Source organism: Equus caballus, chromosome 19 (genome assembly GCF_041296265.1).
Source record: "Equus caballus isolate H_3958 breed thoroughbred chromosome 19, TB-T2T, whole genome shotgun sequence".
Lineage (NCBI taxonomy): Eukaryota > Metazoa > Chordata > Mammalia > Perissodactyla > Equidae > Equus > Equus caballus.
In genome coordinates, this window is record NC_091702.1 from 1,102,861 (window position 1) to 1,116,562 (window position 13,702).

Here is a 13,702-nt window from a genome sequence, read left to right on the forward strand (position 1 = left end):
GGTATGCAATTCATAAAACAACAATGAAGAAAAAACAGTGGCTTCATCATGATTTAGAGGTCAGTGACCAGAGGACCCCACAGGGGGTGAACCCTAAATGGGATTTGGGGGGTGGGGGAGGGTATTGCTGCAGTGGATCCTGGGCTGGTGGGGGAGGGGCTAGCAACAGCACAGACACGCCTTAAGAATCTGTCATGTGAGTCATATTAATGTGTTAGGGAAGAATACTTTAAACTTTACACTGAGGTTTCCCTACTGGAAAGGCACCTGGGGGAAGTGGTTCCCCTCTGTAGGTATTTCTTCAGACTGCCAAATGATATTTTGTTGCAGAGCAAAAGCATCACTCAGCTGCCAGTAGTAACAATGTTGACCAAGTAGCCACCTACCTCCCAGGATAAAATAAAGCTGAGAGTAAGGAAAAGATGACTTGGAGTAAGCCAGGAGGAAAGAAAAAATGAAGAGGGGAAAGAAGGACCTTGCTGGTAGAACAAAGCTTTATGCCACATCATCATCCATATGGTGACCCTGTCCTGTTCCCCCCGCCCCCTCCTCAATCTGATCCAGGCATCACCACCTTGAGGCTGATCCAGGCACTGCACAGCACACTGATGCCTTATTCCAAAAAGGCACTGGGCTGTTCTTTGAATACTAAACACTATCTGCAGGGAGGTCATCAGGCATGGCATCCCCCTCTTTGGGAAGGTGATCTTGCTGCCTTCCGTCCATCTATGCTTAATAGGAATATACAAGATCTTGCCCTTAATGTGTACAGTTCACCTATCAGGATGGAAGTGCCGCCTCTGATATTCACGGCCTTGGTGGAGCCATGGTTGGTCTCCCCCAGAACATCTGCAGCTCATGAACCAGAGGTGAGTCCCAGACTATGCACCAGGTTACAGATATATGGGGGTCTCACCATGGACTGCACACATACCCACCCTTACAATAGGGGTTTGGAGGAAAGGCAACTCCACTTAGACAGACTGGGACTCAAAAATTGGCTGAGTGTCAACTGGGGCAAAATTCAAAAAGCATTATGATGGTGAGCGTGAAATACATTAAGTTGTAGATGTCTAAGTAAAATAAAGATGGTTACAAGGGTGGAAAAATAAAATACCAATTTTGTTTTCTAAAAACAACATGATTTTAAAAATGGAAGGGAGGAGAAAAAGGGAAAAATAGAATAAAATGATTGTTCTGTAAGTAATAAGAGGGGGTCAAGACATAGGTGACAAACGAAATAAGACTCCAAGTAAGGGAAAGGAATTTGAGGTTTCCAAGCCCCTTGAGGGAAGCTCTAAAAGTTTTCAGGGAAATAAGGTGCAAACAACGAATTCAGTCCCCATCCTGGATCTTCCACTCCCTGCTACCTCATCTGCGGGCAACGAAGGACAGGGGGCCCTAAAACCATCCCACTCTGATAGCGACCAGGAGCTTGCCAAGGACATCCAGTCAATCGAGCATGGCAGACAGACTTCAGAGATCCTCACACACAGCTTTATAGACAAAGTGAGTCAGAGTAAGACTGCACTAGACAATAACAGATGCAGCCGAGAGGTGCCCACAAGGCAAGCTGGGGCTGGACATGTGCCAAGGGATGAGAATGTGAGTTCCAGTGATAGAGAGGACATGATTCAGGGCCAAAAGATGGTGGAGAAGAATTGAAAACATTTTTCCACGTCCACCATGAACTTCAGGGAGATATTCAAGGCTGAGGAGCTGTGCGTTCTTACATCACAATCTTGTGACATCTTGACAACCAACAAGTTGGGAAGCTCCCAAATGGTAAATATCAATGTGAGCAAAGTAGAAACTACCCTGACCAGTCAATGTCCCTCACCAAAAATACCAGTTCCCCAAGATTCCAAGCCATCAGACATTAAAAAACAGCTCCTTACCGAGTTGAAGTTTCAATTGAAGAGCAGGGAACATAGCCAGCCTAAAGGCTCTCCCGCTGACATATCCCTTACTTCAGATAGCTTGCCTTCCGACTCCTCACTGACTCAGTCCCAGAGCGTCTCCAGTGGGGACATGGGAGCTTCCCAGGTGCTGCAAGTCCACTTGGAGGACAATGGGGATTGGCGGGAACCCTGGGCCTCTAAGCATGTCTCATGGAAATGCCAGGATAGGAATTTCCCACCAGCTGCAAAGACAGTGAGACCTCTGGACTCCAGAGCAGGAGAATGTGGAAGCGAGGATTCAGGAGTTGGGACGTCTAAAGCCAGAAAGAAGAGCCACTCTATTGAGGACAGAGAATTAGAGGGCACTTTCCCGTATCTGTCACAGAATGAACAGTTTCCTCCTGAAAGTTACTTCAGAAAAAAAATGAGGCAGTTTTTTCAGTGGATTAATTCCAAGAAAAAAATCACAGGGCAGGAAAGTCCCCAGCAAAAAGCCAAGTTCACGTCAACCTTTGCACCGCTCCGAGACCCAGCTCAAAGTGCAGCTCTCATGAGCTGTGGGCCTCCTGAAGCTCATGAGCTCATGGCAGCCATCGGGAAGATCCTAGAGGAGAAACCGGCATGGAGATACGAACCTGAGGCTGCAGAGTTAAGTCAGCAGAAGGGGGAACTGCAGGCCCAGGTAGAGCCTGACGAGGGACATCCCTCCAACTACGGGGCTCTCTCTGACCCACAGCCAGGGGAATGGGCAAGGACCACATCCTGCAGCCAAGATGCTGTCCCTCCTGACAAGAGTTTTCGTACAAGGGTTAGACAGAAAAGAGACAGGATCAGACAGCCCTGGAAAGTTGTGGCCTTCAAGGACCAGCATTTATGCCAGAGTCAACCCCCTTCCCCACCCTAAAGGGAGTCTGTGCCCCATCCAAGACCCACCTGCATGCATGATGTATGCCACGTCCCTCCGGCCACCCTCACCTCTAATGAAAGCACTGTGTTCAGAGATCTGACTCTTCTATTCAAACAGGAAATGCTTCTCCAACACTTCCAGGGAGGAAAAATGTCCCCAAAGAAATCATTCAGTCCTTGTTGAGAAAGCATTGCCATTTTCACGAGAACACATCCTCTGATGAGAACCATGGTTAGCACAACCAAGGATACTGATCGTCCTCAATAAATGTTTCTGCTAGGAGAGAGTAGTGTTCTCTGTGTGGTGCTTTGGGGGAGTGGGTTTGGGGTTCCCAGCGCTTATGCTCAGGGAAAGGAAGGAGGGAAGTCAGCTCTGACTGATTTCCTCATTTGGTTTCTGCAAGATGACCAGTCCCTTGTAGGGGGCCTGACAGTGGCTTTCTCAGTCTTATCTTGGGTCCTGTATTTGACCTTACTCAGATGTCCTGTACTTAAAACACTTTACTTTTTCATAAAAAGTACAAAAAGTTTACTCTAAAAACTTCCGGGCCTTCTCAAAATGAGAAGAACCCTTCAAGTCCAGAACTTGGCTCAACTTGTCTTTCCATCTGCTCCCTCACTATCCTGAACTATACACAGCTGCAGGGTGGGATGCGTTCCTCTGGAAGGATACAGCCAGAATTTCCCCTTGTTGCCTCAGAAAGTTTTGGAATTGGAAGTGTGGGGGTGTTTAGGCCCTGAGGTGAGTGGCAGGGGGAAATGTTGCTCTTGGATCTCTTGGTGAGGAATGAATGTCACCTGCTCCTAAGAGCCTTTCTCTCCCTCAGGAGGTCTGGGTGGTGGGCCGCGTCCCCACGCCTCAGCTGACCCTAACGAAAATGGGGGGCAGTTCACCCTTCCCCTTCCTCTACCCTTCCTGGAGCAGACGGGAGGAGAGACCTTGCAGCTCTGAAAAGGACCAGAGATATGAATATTTTCCTGAAAACGGTAACTTACCTTCATTTAGAAAAAGTTGCTGATTCCTGAGTATCTCACAGGTGAGCAGTCAGTGCAGGTGTGCGTATGGGTGGGTTTTGCGATTGTGGACACTGGAGTGGCCAGGGCAGGGTCCAGGAACTGGGTGGGTCCCACCGAAGAATCTGTTATATGTGGGGTGGTAATCTGTCTGGAAGGCACATTCTGAGCTCAACAATGAGGTCTCCCTGCATGTGAGGACACCTCAAGGAAAGGGCAGAGACGCTCCCGAGGGAAACTTCCTCAGGATGCCCAGCTTGGTAGAATTATTGCAAGACCAAGAGATCACCTGGCTATCATTTGTAGGAATGGTCGTCAGGCAGCCACCCAGAATTTGGGGCAAAAGGAGACAACAAGTAGGGAAAAAGGAATGGTGGAGTGAGTGGAAAAGGAAAGAAAAAATGAGGAGGGGAAGAATGACCTTATCATCACACCTCATGATCCCTGAGGGTCACTTCGAGCTCAAAATGTCCCTTCCAGACAGATTAACACCCCACATCCTGGCCATCCACTCCACCCAGCATTACCTTACCTAGGCCTCACCTCCTGGAGACTAATCAGGGCTGGGGGGAGCACAATGATACCACTGCAGCTAAGAGAACTTGGGATAGTCTTCGAGATTGAAGACAGTATCTCCAGGAATGCTGTCAAGGAGGTTGTCCTCTCATTTGGTGCCTGCCTTCCCAGCCATGCTACATCTTACACCAAGGTTACAGTAATTTAGGGGTGTGTTAGTTCCTATATAACAAATACCCCAAAAGTTAGTGGCTTAAAAAACCAAGTATTTATTAATTCATAGTTTCTGTTGGTGAGGGATCTAGGCAAGGCCTACCTGGGTTCTCTGCTCCAAGGTCTCTCACAAGGCTGCAATTAAGGTGGCAGCTGGGGCTGGGGTCTCAGCTGAAGGCTGGACTGGGGAAATGCACACTTCTTCGCTCACTTCTATAGCTGCTGGCTGGATGCAGTTCCTCAAGGCCTGTTGGACTGAGAGCCTCAATTCCTGGATGGCTGTTGGCTGGAGTTGGCCGGAGGCAACCTTCAGTTCCTTGTCATGTAGGCCTCTCCAACATGGCAGCTTGCTTCATCAAAGCCAGGAGAGAGTCTGCTAGCAAGACAGAAGTCACAATCTTGTAAACTAACGAGGGAAATGATATCCCATCACCTTTCCCTTATTCTATTAGTCAGAAGCAAATCACGAGGTCCAGCTTACACTCAAGGGGAGCAGTTTATACAAGGGTGTGACTAGCAAAAGAAGGGATCTTTGAAACCTTCTTAGAACTCTTCCTAACACAAGGGTTTCTTCTTGGACATCCCACTGAGTTCACTGAAGCAAAAGTGACCAAAGGGACCAAGTGGATCCTTGTGCTCATCCATATCCACGTCATCAAAGGTAAAGCTGTTTAATGGCTAAGCGGAGAAACGTCTGGTAAGAAAAACATCAAAGAGATTGAAGCATCCAAAGAAGCAGGGAAAGGTGGCATGGAGGTAAAGGCGGTGTGGGGTCATCATGAACGGTAAAGTGAAAGGAGCCCTTAGAACCACCTGCCTCACCACTGCCAGTATTCAGACTTAGAGGGGAGGAAAAATTAGGAGCAAGACGGCTCATCCTCGCTCTGCCACCAAATCTCCACTCTGCTCTAGCTCCCCGACTATAGGCCTAAAGAAGCAACCTTCAGTTCCCATAGAGATAGCCAGGCTTATCGAGGAAGCAAACCCTACAGCTTGCAAGGTTTAACTTCTGCTCTTATTGATATATTTAATATAGCACATCCATCATTTCAAATTTGCTTCTCACAGCTTGAACATCAGAGAGAATGAATCACACAATCGATGGCAAAGCCAGTACTAGGGAATTCAGCATGTAGCTCCCATTCTGGGATGTTTTCCATGAACCCACTGCCAAAGAGCTTCTAACCAAGGGAGAGGTGGTGGCTCAAAAGGGCTGACTTACTGGCTGGGGTCACAAGACAAGTCATACCTGGTGCCCAGATATTTGCTTCTATTCAGAGAAACACTGGATGAGGCAACGAGACAGAATTTGCACACTCAGCACATCTAGGCAGTGAACTGTCCAAATGAGGTGACAGTACCACCCAGGAGTGATCCCACACTCTTGTTCTGCTTCTAGTACAGTTTTCCTTTCTCCCAGATTCCAGTTCCTATGGGAAAGCAGGACTCTTACCAAAAGAAGGAAAACGTATTAGCTGAACAGTGACTGGAGAGATGAGGAGGAATTTCTCTAGATTTCATGGGCTTGCTGCTTATACCCAGAGATCAGTGCTGTGCAGCTTGGGGGGTGTGGGGGGTGGGGGTGGGGGTCTCATTTACATGGTACTCTGTGGCACCTGAAGAATTTTCAGTGACATAGAATGTGATGGGAATGGGTTACCTGAATTTTTATACCCTCAAGCCCACACTCCAAACCTAATGTCAGGGCGAATAAAATGCATGAATTGACTGGTACCTTGATGTGGCTTGGGTATGGGAACCCCAGATCTCAGCTTCAGGCACTGTGAATTTCTCTGGTACCAGGTGCTGCCTAAGGGAATCAGCTTTCTTGAGGCAGCCTTCACATGGATTAACACTCAGAACTGTGCCGTAATCTGCAGCCACAATGAAGGGGCCCAGGCTATGAGAAGGGGCTCTTCTCTCTCTTTTTTTTTTTTTTAAAAGATTGGCACCTGAGCTAACAACTGTTGCCAATCTTCTCCTTCTTTTTTTCTCCACAAATCCCCTCAGTACATAGTTGTATATTTCAGTTGTGGGTCCCTCTAGTTGTGGCATGTGGGACGCCGCCTCAATGTGGCCTGAGGAGCAGTGCCACGTCCACACCCAGGATCCGAACCAGTGAAACCCTGGGCCGCCAATGCGGAGCGTGCGAACTTAACCACTTGGCCACGGGGCTGGCCCCGGGGCTCCTCTTGAGGCCTTTCCTCTGGAACTTCCATTGGCCCTGGATCAGAGCCTAATTTAGGCTATTTTCCTGGGGTCACAAGGACACGTTTGGTCTTCCTTAGGGAGGCCAAGTGGAAGCTCAGAGATTTGTGGAGGCTGCCTCCCTATCTCTCCCAGGAGACTCGGGGTCTGTTCCTTCCTTCTATGGGGGCCAGGAGGTAGAGAAGGAACTGAGTATTATGCAAGTTTAGCAATGCTTCACTGTGGGAGGGGGTTGGGCTGACAAGAGTAGGTAATTTTCCTTTGCAGGGATTCTTGCCCAGCTTGAGGCAACCTTCATTTGAAGCAGGATAATGCTGTTTCTACCCTCCACCTGAGGGGATTCCAGAAGGAATAAAAGTTACCTTTCCGCATTTGTCTTACAGGAAGTTCTGGGCTTCTGGGTTCAGGAGTTATTAATGGCTTTCATGTTTCCTGAACCCAAGCAGAAGTTGTGAGACACCTGTTGTGCAGTCCTGTCCAGACCCTCATGTGGGAGGAGACTTTAGCTGGCTGCTCCAAGGAGAGAGGAGATAGGGGTTGACACAAGTGCTGGGGTGAGAGAAGGAGAGTTGCCTAAAGGTAGCAGTGGCTCCAAGACCCTGAGAATCAGGATGTAGACACGAGTCCCTTAGGTGGACGGGTTCTGTGTGGAAGTCCTCTAGCAGACAGCACAATGTTTTAAGGGATGAAGTGATGATGCTGAGATGACTAATCATCAAGCCCCATCATCTTGAGAGCTGTCGCAAGACACGGCATTGCTCACACTTAGCACAGAGGCTGTGCAGCCACTGGCCTTTCAATGGGCCTGAAGGGCTTGGGCAATGAAAATCCCAGGGGCAACCAAGATGGACTCAAGATCACAGGCTCTTACCTACATATTTGATGGTGAATACTTAACTAAATAGGCAAAAAGCTCCCATTAATGACTACTATTGTATATCTTCCTACCCTTTAAAATGGGGTCTTTGAGCCAGATTTAATTTAATTTAGAAAAATTAAGTACTGCTTATTGTACTTCAATGTTGTGAAACAAATTTATGCTTTTTATGTATATTATCCCATTTAAACTTTACAATGCTTTGAAGTAGGTTTCTTTACCCTCTTTTATAGAAGGGCACGACCTGAAGGACAGAGAAGGTAATATATATTCAGAGTGCTAGCACAGAAGAGGGAGCCAGGGATGGAGAGCCCCCTTACGCTGTGAGGGATTCTTTGGATGTAAATGATGGCAAACGCAATTCAACTGACTTTAAAAACAGGATCTGTTGACTCAGGCACCTGAAAAAGCTCTGGGAGTCAGGCTGCCCTCACGCAGGAGGATTCATATTGGGGCTCAGCTGATGTCATCAAGTTTCAGTTTCTATCCATTTCTCTGCTCTAGATTCTGGACTGGCTACCTTGTAAGTCTGTCTGGCAAGTTCGTAGCTACATCTTCCAAACTAAAAGCGCAGCTAAAAATGGGTTGTTTCTCCCACTAGTCCCTTCAAAAGTCCCACTGTGCCTTATTGTTTCCTGTTGGGTCACATGCCCATCCCTGACCAATCACTGTTGCCAAAAGCATGGACCAATCTTTTTGGCCAAGCCTGACTTCAATGCCCTCCTTTAAAGTAAGAGCGTTAGTGATAAACAGCTCCACTTCACATGGACTGAAACTGACAACGGGGTTAGATCCCCAGAGGGCAAAAGGAGGACTATTTTTAGAAGGTGAGTGAATGCTGAGTGTCAAAATAAAAACAAAAACAAAACGGATGTCTACTTCAACCCTCTCTCTCACCACCCCATTTCTGCCTTCTTGTCCAGAGTCATGCCATGGACTGAAGGTTAGAGTTAGAGGAAATGCCAATTCTGTGGACAGGAAAGGAACTCAAAGGGGAAGGAATCAATCAGAGGCCCCAACATCCATGCAGATAGACCATCCAATGATCTGATCTCTCACTGTCTGCTCCTTCTCATCTTAGAGTCCTTTACCTTCATTCCAGTTCAGTTATGGCCATATCCTAGAACTTATCACCAGCAACACTTGTGTGTTCTGAAAAAATACAGTCTGACATTCCTCCCTTTATCCTCTCAGCTTCTGCCCTCAGCATGCTAATGCCTCAACCTATTCAGGAACTACAAGCCACTCCATACTTTCCCCTGCTTACCTGACAACCTTTGTCTTCATTTCCTCCCTCTCCAAGGAAAACTTCATGGGGCATCACTTAATCCTAAACCTAAATATACTGCTCTGCTCTAAACAGCCTACCCCCTTCTTTCATTCGTCCTGTCTAGCAAAATCCAACTCTGCCTGTTTTAGAACTGCCTTCAAATAAGGGCCTGCTTCCTCTTGGATAAAATCACACAAGTGTGTTTGTGCCCCATAAACTTCTGTTCTACATCTGTTGCTCAGCTCCACCACTGCCTCAGAATCCAGTCATTCCTCCTGTGTTACCATGTGCCAGACGCTCTTCCAAGCACTTGGGACACCCAGTGGAGGCAACAAACAGAGGCCCTGTCTCGGGGGAGCTTCTGTGATTGTTTTCTCAGTCAACTCGCTTGCCTAAGTTCTCAAAACAATTCCACTTTCCTACACCTTGTCCACACTCCTCGCTCATTGATCATATGTGCTGGACCACCAGAGGGAAACAGAGAAGTCATCAGATGGGAACTTTTCTTCATAAAAACTTCAAAACAAAACAAAACCAAAACCAAAATGAGATCCTCCATCTCTTCTTTCCTCCTTCCTTCCCACCATACTGAAAGGTTTCCCTCAATGCTTTCCTTAATCCTCCCAACCTGGGATCTGCCCACCCTTTCCAAGTCACAACACTTTCACATGTGTGGACTATCTGCCTTAATTATCTACTTTTCCAGAGGACCAAGACTACATTTACCTCATCACAGCTGGAAACACCAAGCAGAGCTCAGAATCCTCTGGAGGAATACATTGGCAATGGGAGGGATCTATGGGGAGGTCCTGCCCAGCATGCTCTGGGGCGGGGCCACGTCCGGGGGCAGGGCCTGAGAGACTCTGAGAGCCTGTTTGGCTTCTTGAGGGCGACGGCACTAGCAACACGGCCAGACATCTCACCTCAGGCTTCTGGAAGATATGAGTTGAGATTTAATTCAAAGACAGGTTCTGAGGAAGGTTTCTGGATGCCTGAGTGACCTTCCCCACTGCCCAGCCTGAAGGATCCTTTCCTCCATCTGCCATTTCCATTACGGTGGGCAGGCCCTCACAGCCCCTGGGCCCCCAAACTCTCACTCCAGGCCCAGCCTGAGAAGGCGCTCAGAGGCCTGGGGGCGGGCTGTGCCTGCCCAACACCACCCCCTTTGACGATGGCACTCTTAGGAACTCCACCAAGGTGAGAATAGTAATAAATAGAGTAACAACATTGACAACTGTTAAGGCTTCACCTTACACTGGCTGCCTGGCCTTGCACAAGTAGCCTGAGTCTCAGATCTCATCTATTATGTGCAGATACTGACGTGTACTCATAGGGTTGGTCCTCGGAACTGGAATGAATGAGTAAAGAGTTTTGAACAGTGTTTACCTAACACTAGAAGTTTAATATGTGCTACCCATTATTATCACTCATTTAAAATGCTAGGCCTCCTCTTTATTATTTTAGAAGTATCAATTTACCACTCATTCATTCTTCCTTCCTTCAGAATGAATTTATTTAGTACCTAACATGTGCCAGACACTATGCCAGGCTCTGGAATACAATGGTAAGCAAAAAGGTAGAGTCTCTGCCTTCATGGATCTTACAGTCTAGAGGGGAGATCAGGCAGAAATTAATCATACGAGATTGTGTAAATGTCCCATGTTACATTCTATGAAGGGTTCATGAGCTGGTTGTCGATGCCAAGGGAGTTTAAAACATGGGGATTTGGCCTAACCAAGGAGAAGAGGGTCTTCCTCACCCACCCCTCAGGAGCTGATAAGGCTTAAGAGGTAAAAGGTGAGTAGGAGACAACTTGGCAAAGCAGGGAGGGAGAAGTGTTCCAGGCAGAGGAATCTGGGTGATGAGAGCAGGGAGAGTGAGGAGGGAGGAACGTGATGCAGCAAGAAGAGGGAAAAGCGTGGGAGGCACCGATTAAGCAGAGTTCTCTGGGCCAAATGAACTAGTTAAGTCTTTGGAGCAATGGGGAGCCAGGGGAAATTTTTAAGTTAGGATTTCTTTATATGTGTAGGGTATTCAGATTTTAGTTGTATTATTTGAGTTTCCAAAAGATTACTGTGAATTAATACTGTGAATTAATGAATTACAGTGATTTAATGTGAAGAATGCTTTGGATGGGGTAAACAGGATGTGAGAGACCAGTGAGAAGGCCACTGCAGTAATCTACGAGAGAAATGATGTCAGCATGGACCACAATGGTGGTGACCAAAGTGGAGTAACGTGGACGGATGTGAGTGGCATGACTTCATTAATTCTAATAAGACGGAACATTTTTCCTTTTGTTTCGCTCCAGTGCCCAAGAGGTACAGGTTGGTGCAAGATGTGGGGTCTTTTATAGAGTTGGACAAGTCAGCAGACACGAAACATTTGAAAAGGCTGCTTGAACTGCTGACTAGCCAAAATCAAAGAGGAAGTTGACCTTCAACCCTTTGTTTTATTCCAGCTGCAGAAGTCATTTTCAGTTACTCTCTGACTCAAGTAAACACCACTCCCTGTCACCTTATCCCTTTGAGGGTTGGTTCACTTCTACATTTTCACTGGGACATGATTCTCACCGACAGTAGAAAGTTCGGCACCCAGACCTGCAGATGTGAAGACACTTGCTCCTCTCTCGAACTATTAGTACTTCTGGGAAACACGTCCCAGTGCCAAACTGTCCTGGTCCTGAAATGACCCTGTTATTTGGGGAGGTAGTAAAGGAAATTACATGTGTTAAACCCCGAGCGGCACTCTCTTTGGACATCGAAAGGTGTAAATGATAAAATACTTACTAGACTTAAAGACCAGGGAGTAAACGGGGGGCTGGATGCTGCCCAGACTCTGTGTGTCAGCAAAACATATCTGAGCTCAGCGAAGTAATCCAGGACCAAGTGTTTTCCTCAGTGGAATAATTAGACAACAGAGGTGGGCAATTTAGAAAAGATAACTTCTTCTGTCCCTGCTTTAGAATTTCTATTACAAACAAAACCCAAGCCTTAGCAAGATTTAAGAGCATGGGACAAAGACGGCTAGATGTTGAACTGCTGGGAGTGGAGCCCACGTTTTATTTATCTTTGTATCCAAGCACATCCGCAGTGCTTGCCACAAGGCAGATACTCAGTGAATGTTGGGTGGATCAAGGATTCCTCTGTCTTTTCATGGGGTATTTATATGGTATGGGAATTCAGTCATTTTTTGCCCCACTAGGTAGAGATGGATGCTTTCTGTTCTCCATGTTTACTTTGAACACCATTTAGCTACAGGGATGTTCTAAAATGAAATAATAAGGAAACCAGCTTTAATACGATTTTATATATACAGACAGATACACTTTCTGACCACGTGCAGATATGAATGCTCTCCCTGGAAGATGCTTTTGTAACCTAAATTGCACTAGAATGAGGTTAGAGATGGGGAAGAAAGGGAAAGTAAGGCAAAACTCACAGCTTAATTTCTAGACAGGATTGCTGCTTTAAAAATGAATTTCAGGTGCTTCTTGGCATACTTGGCCCAAGCACTGGAGATTTAACAGTGATTTGTGATTTGGTGTGACCCAGAACATGGCCCAATGGTCCTCTATCCTTTGAAGCCGTCAGTCTGTTTTCTTGATTGCTGTTCTGGACTTTCTCACCGTCACTAACCATCAGGGCCCCATTCCTTCTGCTCTGTCCTAGTGGAACAGTCCCTTGACCTTCATTCTCCCACTACTCTAGTCTCGACTTCTCCTTGTTGCCAGATTACTCTATTATTGCTTCTCAAATTGTGGTTCCCAGACCAGCAGCATTAGCATTGCCTGGGAACTTATTAGAAATGCAGATTCTCGGGCCTCACTCTGGACCTACTCAAGAAGAAACTTTGATGTGGGGCCCAGCAATTTTAACAAGCAAGGTAATCTCCAAGGTGAGAACCACTGCTGTACGTAAAGCTCAGTTCTGAGCATATCACCCCTTTGCCCAATACCCTTTATTGCTTTCCTGCCGACAACCACATGAGTGTGTGTGTGTGTGTGTGTGTGTGTGTGTGTGTCTGTGCGCGCCCTTCTATCCAAGGCCTTCTGCAATCAAGCACCAGCTCAGGTGTCCCCACGCAGGGAGGTGTGTTCCACAGTCATCCTAATGGGTCACCTGCTCTTCCCTCTGCTCTCCTGCCGCCTCTCTCTGTTAATGTTGGGTCCTCTGCTATAAATACCCACCTCCTCCCTCTCCTTGGAGAAACCTTACTCATTCTTTAAGGCTCACTTAAAAATTAATATTTATCTAAGGAATCCATACCTGTGCCTTTAAAACCAAATAGTACTGAAGGCTTTATAAAGAACCACGGCAGGCCCTCCCCCACCTCACAACCCCAATCCTTCCTATCCCCCCAGTTCCATTCCCCATGGAAACCACTTGAGCCGTTTCTATCACAGTTGTTCTGGTGTTTACCTCTATTTATATAACTAATACGCAAATACTTGTATTTAAAAGTAATTTTAAAATATTAGACACTAACTTCTTGCCGTGGTAGATAAAATTTGAGTAAGTAAAATTGCAGGTGGATGAAATTTGGTCGACACCCCATTCCCCTCTTCACTCTTCTCAATCTTTCCTCACTTAAATCTTTATTCATGCAAAGTTCATCTTGGCATGGAAGGTGACTCCTTTCCTGGAACGTGTTCAGAGACTGCTCCTCCCCTGCTCCCACAGAGCTGTGTATCTCTCTTAGTGCACTGTCCCCCTTGCCCTTCCACGTTTGTATGTATGTGTCTCCCATTCCCACCAGCTTGTAAGAGCCAGAAAAGTCTAATCCGTCTTTTACTTT

At 46.8% G+C, this 13,702-nt stretch overlaps 1 protein-coding gene across 1 annotated transcript in view; it reads right to left on the bottom strand.

The window, feature by feature from the left end:
* Nucleotides 1–13,702, bottom strand: part of LOC138919034 (uncharacterized) — a 111,956-nt gene that overhangs the window by 93,930 nt on the left and 4,324 nt on the right. Inside the window, 2 exon segments of the mRNA XM_070242995.1 lie at nucleotides 4,654–4,926; nucleotides 9,632–9,837. The gene's annotated coding sequence lies outside the window, so the exon portion shown is untranslated.